Source organism: Drosophila takahashii, chromosome 2R (genome assembly GCF_030179915.1).
Source record: "Drosophila takahashii strain IR98-3 E-12201 chromosome 2R, DtakHiC1v2, whole genome shotgun sequence".
Classification (NCBI taxonomy): Eukaryota; Metazoa; Arthropoda; class Insecta; order Diptera; family Drosophilidae; genus Drosophila; species Drosophila takahashii.
The window spans coordinates 21,763,812-21,774,748 of NC_091679.1; the positions used below are offsets into that span (position 1 = coordinate 21,763,812).

The 10,937-nt window shown below is 34.6% G+C and overlaps 3 long non-coding RNA genes across 13 annotated transcripts; 2 read left to right on the plus strand and 1 right to left on the minus strand.

Annotated features, from left to right (window-relative positions):
- Nucleotides 1-2,351: 2,351 nt before the first annotated feature.
- LOC123002533 (uncharacterized) lies at nucleotides 2,352-3,274 on the plus strand. Of its 3 annotated transcripts, XR_011418162.1 has the most exons (5): nucleotides 2,352-2,534; nucleotides 2,605-2,686; nucleotides 2,885-2,928; nucleotides 2,980-3,086; nucleotides 3,147-3,274. It is a non-coding gene; the product is annotated as an uncharacterized lncRNA (long non-coding RNA). The 3 variants fall into 3 exon arrangements; XR_011418161.1 differs by lacking the exon at nucleotides 2,885-2,928 and having other exon boundaries at nucleotides 2,353-2,534; nucleotides 2,960-3,086; XR_006412134.2 differs by lacking the exon at nucleotides 2,885-2,928 and having other exon boundaries at nucleotides 2,364-2,534.
- Nucleotides 3,275-5,805: 2,531 nt separating this feature from the next.
- On the minus strand, nucleotides 5,806-8,578 carry LOC108070132 (uncharacterized). 7 transcript variants are annotated; one of them, XR_011418158.1, is made up of 7 exons: nucleotides 8,481-8,495; nucleotides 8,287-8,347; nucleotides 8,028-8,218; nucleotides 7,182-7,963; nucleotides 7,030-7,111; nucleotides 6,586-6,692; nucleotides 5,806-6,525 (listed from the first exon to the last, which is right to left on the minus strand). It is a non-coding gene; the product is annotated as an uncharacterized lncRNA (long non-coding RNA). The 7 variants fall into 7 exon arrangements; XR_011418155.1 differs by having other exon boundaries at nucleotides 8,028-8,347; XR_011418157.1 differs by lacking the exon at nucleotides 8,287-8,347 and having other exon boundaries at nucleotides 5,807-6,525; nucleotides 8,481-8,578.
- Nucleotides 8,579-9,911: 1,333 nt separating this feature from the next.
- On the plus strand, nucleotides 9,912-10,750 carry LOC138912605 (uncharacterized). Of its 3 annotated transcripts, none has more exons than XR_011418163.1 (3): nucleotides 9,912-10,045; nucleotides 10,179-10,498; nucleotides 10,563-10,750. It is a non-coding gene; the product is annotated as an uncharacterized lncRNA (long non-coding RNA). The 3 variants fall into 3 exon arrangements; XR_011418165.1 differs by having other exon boundaries at nucleotides 9,913-10,239; nucleotides 10,308-10,498; XR_011418164.1 differs by having other exon boundaries at nucleotides 9,929-10,045; nucleotides 10,308-10,498; nucleotides 10,563-10,730.
- The last annotated feature ends 187 nt before the right edge of the window (nucleotides 10,751-10,937 follow it).

Below are 10,937 nucleotides of genomic sequence, written 5' to 3' on the forward strand. Positions count from 1 at the left end.
TTCTAACTTTAGCATTTCAAAAGTGCTTTGCTCCAGGCCTCATAGATATTACTCTCGTAGCAATAGAATATCATTTTTGTAGTTACAATTGCTGCTATAGTAGTATTTTCGAACCCTGGGAAATATACAACGGCAAGATGACAAAGGACAAGGGTCAAACGCAATACGTTCTGCAATGCGTCGAGCATCACAAAAGTGTATGCTAATTGCGATAGAAAAACCGGTAATAGTCTAGAAGAGCGGCCTGAGCACCAAAAACCGCGAAAAAATTACCCTCGATGGACCGCGATTTCTTAGGAATTTACGTGCAGAAGATTATTTGCGGAAATGCATGGTTCTCTTGTAATTGCATTTCAAAGTTGCGTGTTTTGCTATAAAAACAAAGTAGGATTTTGAGGTGTTTTGTGTCATTTTGCTATAAAAACAATGTAGCATTTTCAAGGAATTTATGGGTTTGCTATAAAAAACAAGTAGGCTTTTGTTGCTTAATCAGAAATGGCACTTTTGATTTTTGTTTACTATGGATTCCTGCAACGGGTGCACTATTTCTTATAAAGACTTTCTTGCCATGGACGAAGAAGAAGTGTTTGCATTTCTGCAGAGACATGGAGTTGTTCTAAAGAGCAAGGACTGTCCCAACTGCAGTAAGCCCGCAACATTGTCTTTCAATGCGAAGAGACCGATTAGTACGCCATTTTGGAGGTGCCGCAGGATGATAAGTAATCATCAACAGAAACGAAAATTAAGAAAAGTTCAATGCTCCTTTAAGGTAACAATTGTTTAATTTAAAAAAATATTGCTTTAAATTATATTTGTAAGGAATCCGCCATCAAACGGACATTCTTCAGCAAGTCCCACGTTGGCATTGAACAGGCCTGTAATTTTGTGGCTTGGGAGATGAAGGGTTCAACAATCTCATTCCTTCGGGAAGAACTAGGCTGGTCCCAACAGACGGTGGTTGATTGGAGTAATTTTCTTCGGTAAATTTATCTTAGCTGGACGAAGAAGAACGCAAAATAAATAATAGGTGGAGACGGTTTAACCGTCGAAATTGACGAAACCAAAATTGGCCGGCGCAAGTATAATTGCGGTCGCGTGGTGGATGGCCAGTGGGTTTTCGGAGGAATTTGCAGAGAAACCGGTGACTTTTTTTTGGTGCCTGTGGAGGACCGTAGCCAGGAAACGCTCCTTCCAATTATAGAGGCCAACATCGCCAATGGAACCAGAATTATATCCGACTGCTGGAAGTCATACAATGGTTTAAAGGATGCGAACTACTCTCACATGACCGTTAATCACTCAGTAAACTTCGTCGACCCTGAAACGGGAGCCAATACACAGCGAATAGAGAGACTATGGCGTGATCTAAAGGAGAACATTCCCCACTATGGCCGGAAAACGGAGCACTACCAAGGGTACCTAGCGCGATTCACTTTTTTGAAAAGGCACCCAAACCACACCTCAAGATTCCATGCAATTTTCTCAGCAATGGGCGAATTGTTTAATCCTGAACGCGATGTTAGTACTTAAAAAGAGATGGGAAATGCTAAAAAAGCGCCGGAGGCAAAAAAATTAAAAAAAAAAAAATCTTTTTTAGCATTTCCCATCTCTTTTTAAATACTAACAATTAACTATCTTAAATTTCAGGAATCCACCGATACGGACAATGAAAAAGAATAGGCTTAATCTGTACCACTAACCAGCATTTTTTATAAATAAATATTTACTGTCCAATCATTAACCATAGTTTTATATAGCATTTTATTTACTATTACAAATAAGTTACAAGTATAAGGAGGTACTGATAAAGACTAAGGTTGATCCTCCTCGGATTGCGATTTCTTAAGACACATCTTAAAAATGTATATGTTGCACTCATAGAAATTTTTACCTAAATACTAGAAAAGTCGCCCTAAAACCGAGGTCGCCCTAAAACTACGAAAAATTTTCTTAATATATGGGTGGCTAGCCCTAAAGTTACAAAAAATCGCCATGGAAAATATTTTTTAGGGTTAGTTTTTCCAAAAAGGCCAATTTGCCCTGTTTTTTAGGGCGAATTTTCATGAGTCGACTCCAAAAGTAATTCCTTCTTTTTAGGGCGAAATCGCCCTAAAACGTTGAACAAAATAGCAAAAAAAATGTTCTGAAATTGCCCTAAAAACAAGGAAGAGTCAAACGAAATTTTAAGACGCAATTAATGGATACATATGTAATACATGTGTGTATGTGTGTGTGGTTGACAGGTCAAAACAAGTGAATGTGTGTGTATATAAGGGCGGACCTTTTTCTATGAATTTTGATGCTGAGCGCATTTGACTTTAGAGAAGTCCACCCTTTTTCTTCTTCTTCGCTACTTTTCGTCCGTTGCAGTGGCAAGGGTGGGGGTAGAAAGAGTTGCATTGTCTAGACTTTGTCATAATTTTTCGGGCGCTTGGCGGCGAAAGACGTGTTTGTGAAACCTTTTGTTTGTGAAAAAGTGAAAAATGTAAACGCTATTAAAGGACTTGGGAGGCGATTCTTTCTCTGTTTTTCTGGTGAGTACATACATATATAATTGTGCAATTTGGATATTAATAACTAATTGAATTTACATATATGTAACAGAGGAAAATGCAGCTGAAACTTAAAAAGATTTGACTGGAAGCAGCGGTCCAGATGTAGAGTTTTGGAAGTGTAGCAGAACAAAGTAAGAACATTAATAAGAGTAAAAAGATGATGCAACAGAATACACACATGTGTACATATGTATATATTTACCAGAAATCTGTATTTATGCACCGGACAAACCGCATTCACAAGTGCATATGCCAAAATAACCCCCAAATTTCTATTGCGTCATTTCGTCAGTAACCGAAATTTGCTTTTGTTGCTTCTTTTTTTCCAGAAGTAGCAGCAAACGCAATCGCAGGCTAAATGAAAATTCTGACTGTTAGTAGTGCATTTTTATATTAATTTCTAGCAATTTTTTTCTTGTTTTAGATTGAGAACGTCTTTGAGATCCAGCTTCCGCAAACCACTTTTCGCACTTTTTAAAAGCGAAAGTAAGGGAATAAAACTGCTCAAATCTTTGGAAAGCCACGCTGAAGGTATGTGCTTTTTCTCTTTTTCTTTTCTCATTCAATAAATAGACTGTTTTTATTTAATAGAGATACAATCAACTTTAATTTGGCTTGCGATGTATTCAGTGTTGGTGCGACAGCAATGACAAAAAAGGACGGCGGGAGCAAGAACGCGAAGCACACCATTGCGGACCCGCGAAGCCGTTTCTTGGTTTGGAAGGCTACTGTTGGGGAACTGCAAACACATCTAAAGGCATTGACGGAAAATTGCTAATCCGGAAAGCCGAAACTGCAACCATTCAGCTGCAACGTGGGAACAAGCCCTTTTTGACCTTGGTGAATTTCCAGTTTACCTATCAGAGGTTTTTTTATAGAATGGGAACCTTATTAAAAAGAATTGATGTGTGCTTCAAAATATTTTTTGTTTTAAACCACGACATTTATCCAAAAAATGTTTTATGAAATTCATTTAGAGTCTGATAAGAAAGGTAAAGCATTATCCGAACTCTTGAAGGATTATAAAACCTTAAAACTGTAACTATTTTAAAAAAACAATCTGTTCATTCCAAAAAAAAAATATTATTTCTATGCATTCAATTAGAAGTCAAATTTGATAATCAGTACTTATTGTAATAAACCTTAAAAGACCTAAAATTTTCTCCGGCGGAAGCACACAACCTAAAGACCAAAAAATACATTAAGCCAAAACATTATTTTTAAGATCGATGTAATTCTTTTAGCAATAAGAATAAGTAGAAAAGTATGTAAATGTATATAATTAGAAATTGTGTAAATAACAACAAACAAAAATATAAAAAAAAAACAAAAAAAATATAATGAAATCGTATTTTTATTTATGAAAAAAAGCCGTGAAATTTTGGGGAGCACTTTGCTTTTTTTAGGGCAATTCGCCTATAAATCCAGAAAAACGCCCTAAATTTATGAAAATCTGCCTTTAGTTTCAGGATATTTTTTCATATTTCTAGGGCAATTTGCCCTAAAATCCAGAAAAACACCCTAGATTTATGAAAATCTGCCTTTAGTTTAAAGGTATTTTTTCCGATTTCCAGGGCAATTCGGCTATAAGTCCAGAAAAATCGCCCTGGATTTAAAGGAAACTGCCTTTAGTTTAAGGGTCTCATTTCCTATTTTTAGGGCAATTAGCTTTGAAAATAGAAAAATCGCCCTAGATATACGAAAAATCGCCCTAAATGTGTGACAAATTCACCCGTATTTTTAGGGCAATTTGCCCTAATTTTGTTGCCTAGTCGCCATTGACCCCCGTTTTAGGGCGATTTTCCTTGTTTTTAGGGCGATTTTACCGGAAAATTTCTATGAGTGTGGTCATCCATGGTCGCCCAAGCTCTTAAGGAATCACGGTCCATCGAGGATATTAATTCGCGGTTGTGGGGTCTGGCCTGCTATAAAAACAATTTCACATTTTTGTCGAATTTTTTCGAACGCTTATTATTTTGACAACAAACGGAAAGCCCATATGTTTTTTATAGCAAAATGACACAAAACACCTCAAAATCCTAGAAAATCCTACTTTGTTTTTATAGCAAAACACGCAACTTTGAAATGCAATTACAAGAGAACAATGCATTTCCGCAAATAATCTTCTGCACGTGAATTCAGACGAGTTCTTTAAGGAATCTTTTCGCGTAGACAGGAACTTTTTCAGAATTTGGTGGAGCTGCTGCCAGGCCTGGCAAAAAATACACAGTCTTTCGACGAGCCATTCCATTGGATAAACGGATTGCTGTTGCTCTCTATACGCTTGGGTCATCCGCAGAATACAGAACTATTGGCAGATTATTCGGCATATCAACCACCATGGTATGCAAAATAGTCAACGAATTCTGTGTCGAAGTCATATCAGTAATGGCTCCCGAATACTTGTCCCCAAACTTTTTGACCGAAGAGAAGGTTCAAGAATGTGTGGAAGGATTTGAGAAACTAGGATTCCCACAATGTTTTCGAGCTATGGGTAAGGTCTATATTATATATATATATATATATTATTTCATGCAATTTAATGATTGTTTATTTCTTTTCAGATGGTTGTCATATCGAAATACGACCTAGAGGCAAGGATGCAACCGATTATTACAATTACAAAGGATGGCATTCCACTGTTTTATTTGCTCTTGTTGATTATAGGTAGTTCAATTACTGTGTATTTTATTTTAAGTACAAATTTGTATGCTATTACACTCATAGAAATTTTCCGGTAAAATCGCCCTAAAAACAAGGAAAATCGCCCTAAAACGGGGGTCAATGGCGACTAGGCAACAAAATTAGGGCAAATTGCCCTAAAAATACGGGTGAATTTGTCACACATTTAGGGCGATTTTTCGTAGATCTAGGGCGATTTTTCTATTTTCAAAGCTAATTGCCCTAAAAATAGGAAATGAGACCCTTACACTAAAGGCAGTTTCCTTTAAATCCAGGGCGATTTTTCTGGACTTATAGGCGAATTGCCCTGGAAATCGGAAAAAATACCTTTAAACTAAAGGCAGATTTTCATAAATCTAGGGTGTTTTTCTGGATTTTAGGGCAAATTGCCCTAGAAATATGAAAAAATATTCTGAAACTAAAGGCAGATTTTTATAAATTTAGGGCGTTTTTCTGGATTTATAGGCGAATTGCCCTAAAAAAAGCAAAGTGCTCCCCAAAATTTCCCGGCTTTTTTTCATAAATAAAAATACGATTTCATTATATTTTTTTTGTTTTTTTTATATTTTTGTTTGTTGTTATTTACACAATTTCTACTTATATACATTTTACATACTTTTCTACTTATTCTTATTGCTAAAAGAATTACATCGATCTTAAAAATAATGTTTTGGCTTAATGTATTTTTTGGTCCTTAGGTTTTGTGCTTCCGCCGGAGGGAATTTTAGGTCTTTTAAGGTTTATTACAATAAGTACTGATTATCAAATTTTACTTCTAATTGAATGCATAGAAATAATACTTTTTTTTGGAATGAACAGATTGTTTCTTTAAAATAGTTACAGTTTTAAGGTTTTATAATCCTTCAAGAGTCCGGATAAAGCTTTACCTTTCTTATCAGACTCTAAATGAATTTCATAAAACATTTTTTGGATAAATGTCGTGGTTTAAAACAAAAAATATTTTGAAGCACACATCAATACTTTTCAATAAGGTTGGCATTCTATAAAAAAACCTCTGATAGGTAAACTGGAAATTCACCAAGGTCAAAAAGGGCTTGTTCCCACGTTGCAGCTGAATGGTTGCAGTTTCGGCTTTCCGGATTAGCAATTTTCCGTCAATGCCTTTAGATGTGTTTGCAGTTCCCCAACAGTAGCCTTCCAAACCAAGAAACGGCTTCGCGGGTCCGCAATGGTGTGCTTCGCGTTCTTGCTCCCGCCGTCCTTTTTTGTCATTGCTGTCGCACCAACACTGAATACATCGCAAGCCAAATTAAAGTTGATTGTATCTCTATTAAATAAAAACAGTCTATTTATTGAATGAGAAAAGAAAAAGAGAAAAAGCACATACCTTCAGCGTGGCTTTCCAAAGATTTGAGCAGTTTTATTCCCTTACTTTCGCTTTTAAAAAGTGCGAAAAGTGGTTTGCGGAAGCTGGATCTCAAAGACGTTCTCAATCTAAAACAAGAAAAAAATTGCTAGAAATTAATATAAAAATGCACTACTAACAGTCAGAATTTTCATTTAGCCTGCGATTGCGTTTGCTGCTACTTCTGGAAAAAAAGAAGCAACAAAAGCAAATTTCGGTTACTGACGAAATGACGCAATAGAAATTTGGGGGTTATTTTGGCATATGCACTTGTGAATGCGGTTTGTCCGGTGCATAAATACAGATTTCTGGTAAATATATACATCTGTATACATGTGTATATTCTGTTGCATCATTTTTTTACCTCAAGCATTATTTACATATACACATACATATGTATATGTATACTCTTATTAATGTTCTTACTTTGTTCTGCCACACTTCCAAAACTCTACATCTGGACCGCTGCTTCCAGTCAAATCTTTTTAAGTTTCAGCTGCATTTTCCTCTGTTACAGATATGTAAATTCAATTAGTTATTAATATCCAAATTGCACAATTATATATGTATGTACTCACCAGAAAACAGAGAAAGAATCGCCTCCCAAGTCCTTTAATAGCGTTTACATTTTTCACTTTTTCACAAACACGTCTTTCGCCGCCAAGTGCCCGAAAAATTATGACAAAGTCTAGACAATGCAACTCTTTCTACCCCCACCCTTGCCACTGCAACGGACGAAAAGTAGCAAAGAAGAAGAAAAAGGGTGGACTTCTCTAAAGTCAAATGCGCTCAGCATCAAAATTCATAGAAAAAGGTCCGCCCTAATATACACACACATTCACTTGTTTTGACCTCCCACCGGGAAAATTCCTCTGGAAAATAACATATTTTCAAGAGGTTTCTCCATAGAAGCGGAAGGGACTAAACCTCATTCACCCCTTACATTTCTTCCATCTCTGGTTTCAAAATACACGGGGGTGACACAAAAAGTAAGGGGGAAATGAGGTTTCTATCTAGATCTCTGGCAGAAGAATGCAGGACAAAATCCACTGGTTTTTCGACTTCCCGCATTATAGATTTTCCACACGTACCCAGTTATGGTTTTCCTCCACTTGCAATATCTGCTTTTCTACACCCTCCCAGTTTTGGTTTTTCCAGACCCTCGCAGTTTTGGTTTTGCACTGCTTTGCAGTATCTGATTTTCCACAATAAAAATCATGTTTTTTGTAATATTTGTTTGTGTATTTATTAATAATATTTACAATCGAAGCATTGGAACTAAAAATTGTTAATGCCTGAAGCATTCCCGGGTTTTGCTTGGCCGAATGCAGTTCTTAGATATCCATTTCTTGTCTGTCTTCTGAAAATATCAAAAATAATTTAGATATGAATGTAAGATCAGGAATAATAATAAGAGTAATTACCATTATTAGGTCTCCGCACAAAATTAAAGGATCTCTCCAGAAATTATGCCTGGTTTGCCATGGCCGATCATTTACCCTCTGTTCAGTTGTTTTATGTCGGGTATCTATATCAAAAACTATGAGAAGAAAAAATAAAATATGACAAACGCAGGCGCAACACTTCTGGTCCCAAGAAGTCTCAGTCGGCCTGGCTGAAATAAATGTAATATTTTGATTAAGTTAAACAACTAAGTTAGTACTGAAGTACTATTTATACAACCATTTAATGAACACCTCACACCATTTACCACTGGTAAAGATTAAAAACATTTCAAGTGTCACTGAAATGCAGAATTTGTGTTGAAGATAGCATCCGGAGGCGTATATTTATTAATGGCGAAAATATATGTGATACTAACCTTTGTAACGCTGAAATAAAGGTTATAAAAAGACAAAATTCATTTTATCACTCACCTTTTTATTGTTTTTTAGATTAAAATTAACTATTTTCACTTTTTTTTTCACTTTTTCCAACAAATTTAAAAATGATGTGACCCTGCATTATATTCTTGATAATACCATACAAAATGCAGATAAATGTGGGGTAAATTTCGTTGTAATGTTGGGTCACACTTTGGCGCCGAATAAATATTTAAACAATACTTTTCAGGACCGTAATCATTAAAGGTTACGTATATTATAGGTATATTAGGCATTTTTGGTGTTATCAATACCACCAACACGAATTTTTATATTTTAAGAACACTTAAAAATGGCTTAGGCCACGATCTGACGATCAAATTATTTTATTTCACAGAAAATGTTTAAAAATGTAAAAAACAACAATAGTTTTCTTTGTAATTTAATGTAATTCCTTGATAAATGTGATCAAATATTTTAATCGTCTTACCGTGGCTTTTCTCTATAATTTGGTTGAATCCCACATTCATCCTTATTATTATTTGAAAAATGTTGAGTAAAATAAATTAATATTATCATTATAGACATTATGATAATAATGTTATATAGTCTAATTTTTTTGATTAACAATTATTAATATTTTTTCTACGACTTTTAAAATTACTAAAAATTATAACTAAATGTGAGAAACAAGTCTTTTGGTTTTGGTGAAAATCATAGGATTTTTGAATATTATAAGTTGGTGATTTTTTTGTTAAAAAATATTATAATCGTAGTGCCACAGAAATCACACAGCGCATAAATGGCCTGATATTGATGCTACTCAGAAACCCACCCTCAATAATAATAATTTCTGAGCGCTAAATGAGGGTGGGTTTCTGAGTAGCATCAATATCAGGCCATTTATGCGCTGTGTGATTTCTGTGGCACTACGAATATAATATTTTTTAACAAAAAAATCACCAACTTATAATATTATAAAATCCTATGATTTACACCAAAACCAAAAGACTTGTTCTCACATTTAGTTTTAATTTTTAGTAATTTTAAAAGTCGTAGAAAAAATATTAATAATTGTTAATCAAAAAAATTAAACTATATAACATTATTATCATAATGTCTATAATAATAATAATAATAAGGATGAATGTGGGATTCAACCAAATTATAGAGAAAAGCCACGGTAAGACGATTAAAATATTTGATCACATTTATCAAGGAATTACATTAAATTACAAAGAAAACTATTGTTGTTTTTTACATTTTTAAACATTTTCTGTGAAATAAAATAATTTGATCGTCAGATCGTGGCCTAAGCCATTTTTAAGTGTTCTTAAAATATAAAAATTCGTGTTGGTGGTATTGATAACACCAAAAATGCCTAATATACCTATAATATACGTAACCTTTAATGATTACGGTCCTGAAAAGTATTGTTTAAATATTTATTCGGCGCCAAAGTGTGACCCAACATTACAACGAAATTTACCCCACATTTATCTGCATTTTGTATGGTATTATCAAGAATATAATGCAGGGTCACATCATTTTTAAATTTGTTGGAAAAAGTGAAAAAAAAAGTGAAAATAGTTAATTTTAATCTAAAAAACAATAAAAAGGTGAGTGATAAAATGAATTTTGTCTTTTTATAACCTTTATTTCAGCGTTACAAAGGTTAGTATCACATATATTTTCGCCATTAATAAATATACGCCTCCGGATGCTATCTTCAACACAAATTCTGCATTTCAGTGACACTTGAAATGTTTTTAATCTTTACCAGTGGTAAATGGTGTGAGGTGTTCATTAAATGGTTGTATAAATAGTACTTCAGTACTAACTTAGTTGTTTAACTTAATCAAAATATTACATTTATTTCAGCCAGGCCGACTGAGACTTCTTGGGACCAGAAGTGTTGCGCCTGCGTTTGTCATATTTTATTTTTTCTTCTCATAGTTTTTGATATAGATACCCGACATAAAACAACTGAACAGAGGGTAAATGATCGGCCATGGCAAACCAGGCATAATTTCTGGAGAGATCCTTTAATTTTGTGCGGAGACCTAATAATGGTAATTACTCTTATTATTATTCCTGGTCTTACATTCATATCTAAATTATGTTTGATATTTTCAGAAGACAGACAAGAAATGGATATCTAAGTACTGCATTCGGCCACGCAAAACCCGGGAATGCTTCAGGCATTAACAATTTTTAGTTCCAATGCTTCGATTGTAAATATTATTAATAAATACACAAACAAATATTACAAAAAACATGATTTTTATTGTGGAAAATCAGATACTGCAAAGCAGTGCAAAACCAAAACTGCGAGGGTCTGGAAAAACCAAAACTGGGAGGGTGTAGAAAAGCAGATATTGCAAGTGGAGGAAAACCATAACTGGGTACGTGTGGAAAATCTATAATGCGGGAAGTCGAAAAACCAGTGGATTTTGTCCTGCATTCTTCTGCCAGAGATCCAGATAGAAACCTCATTTCCCCCTTACTTTT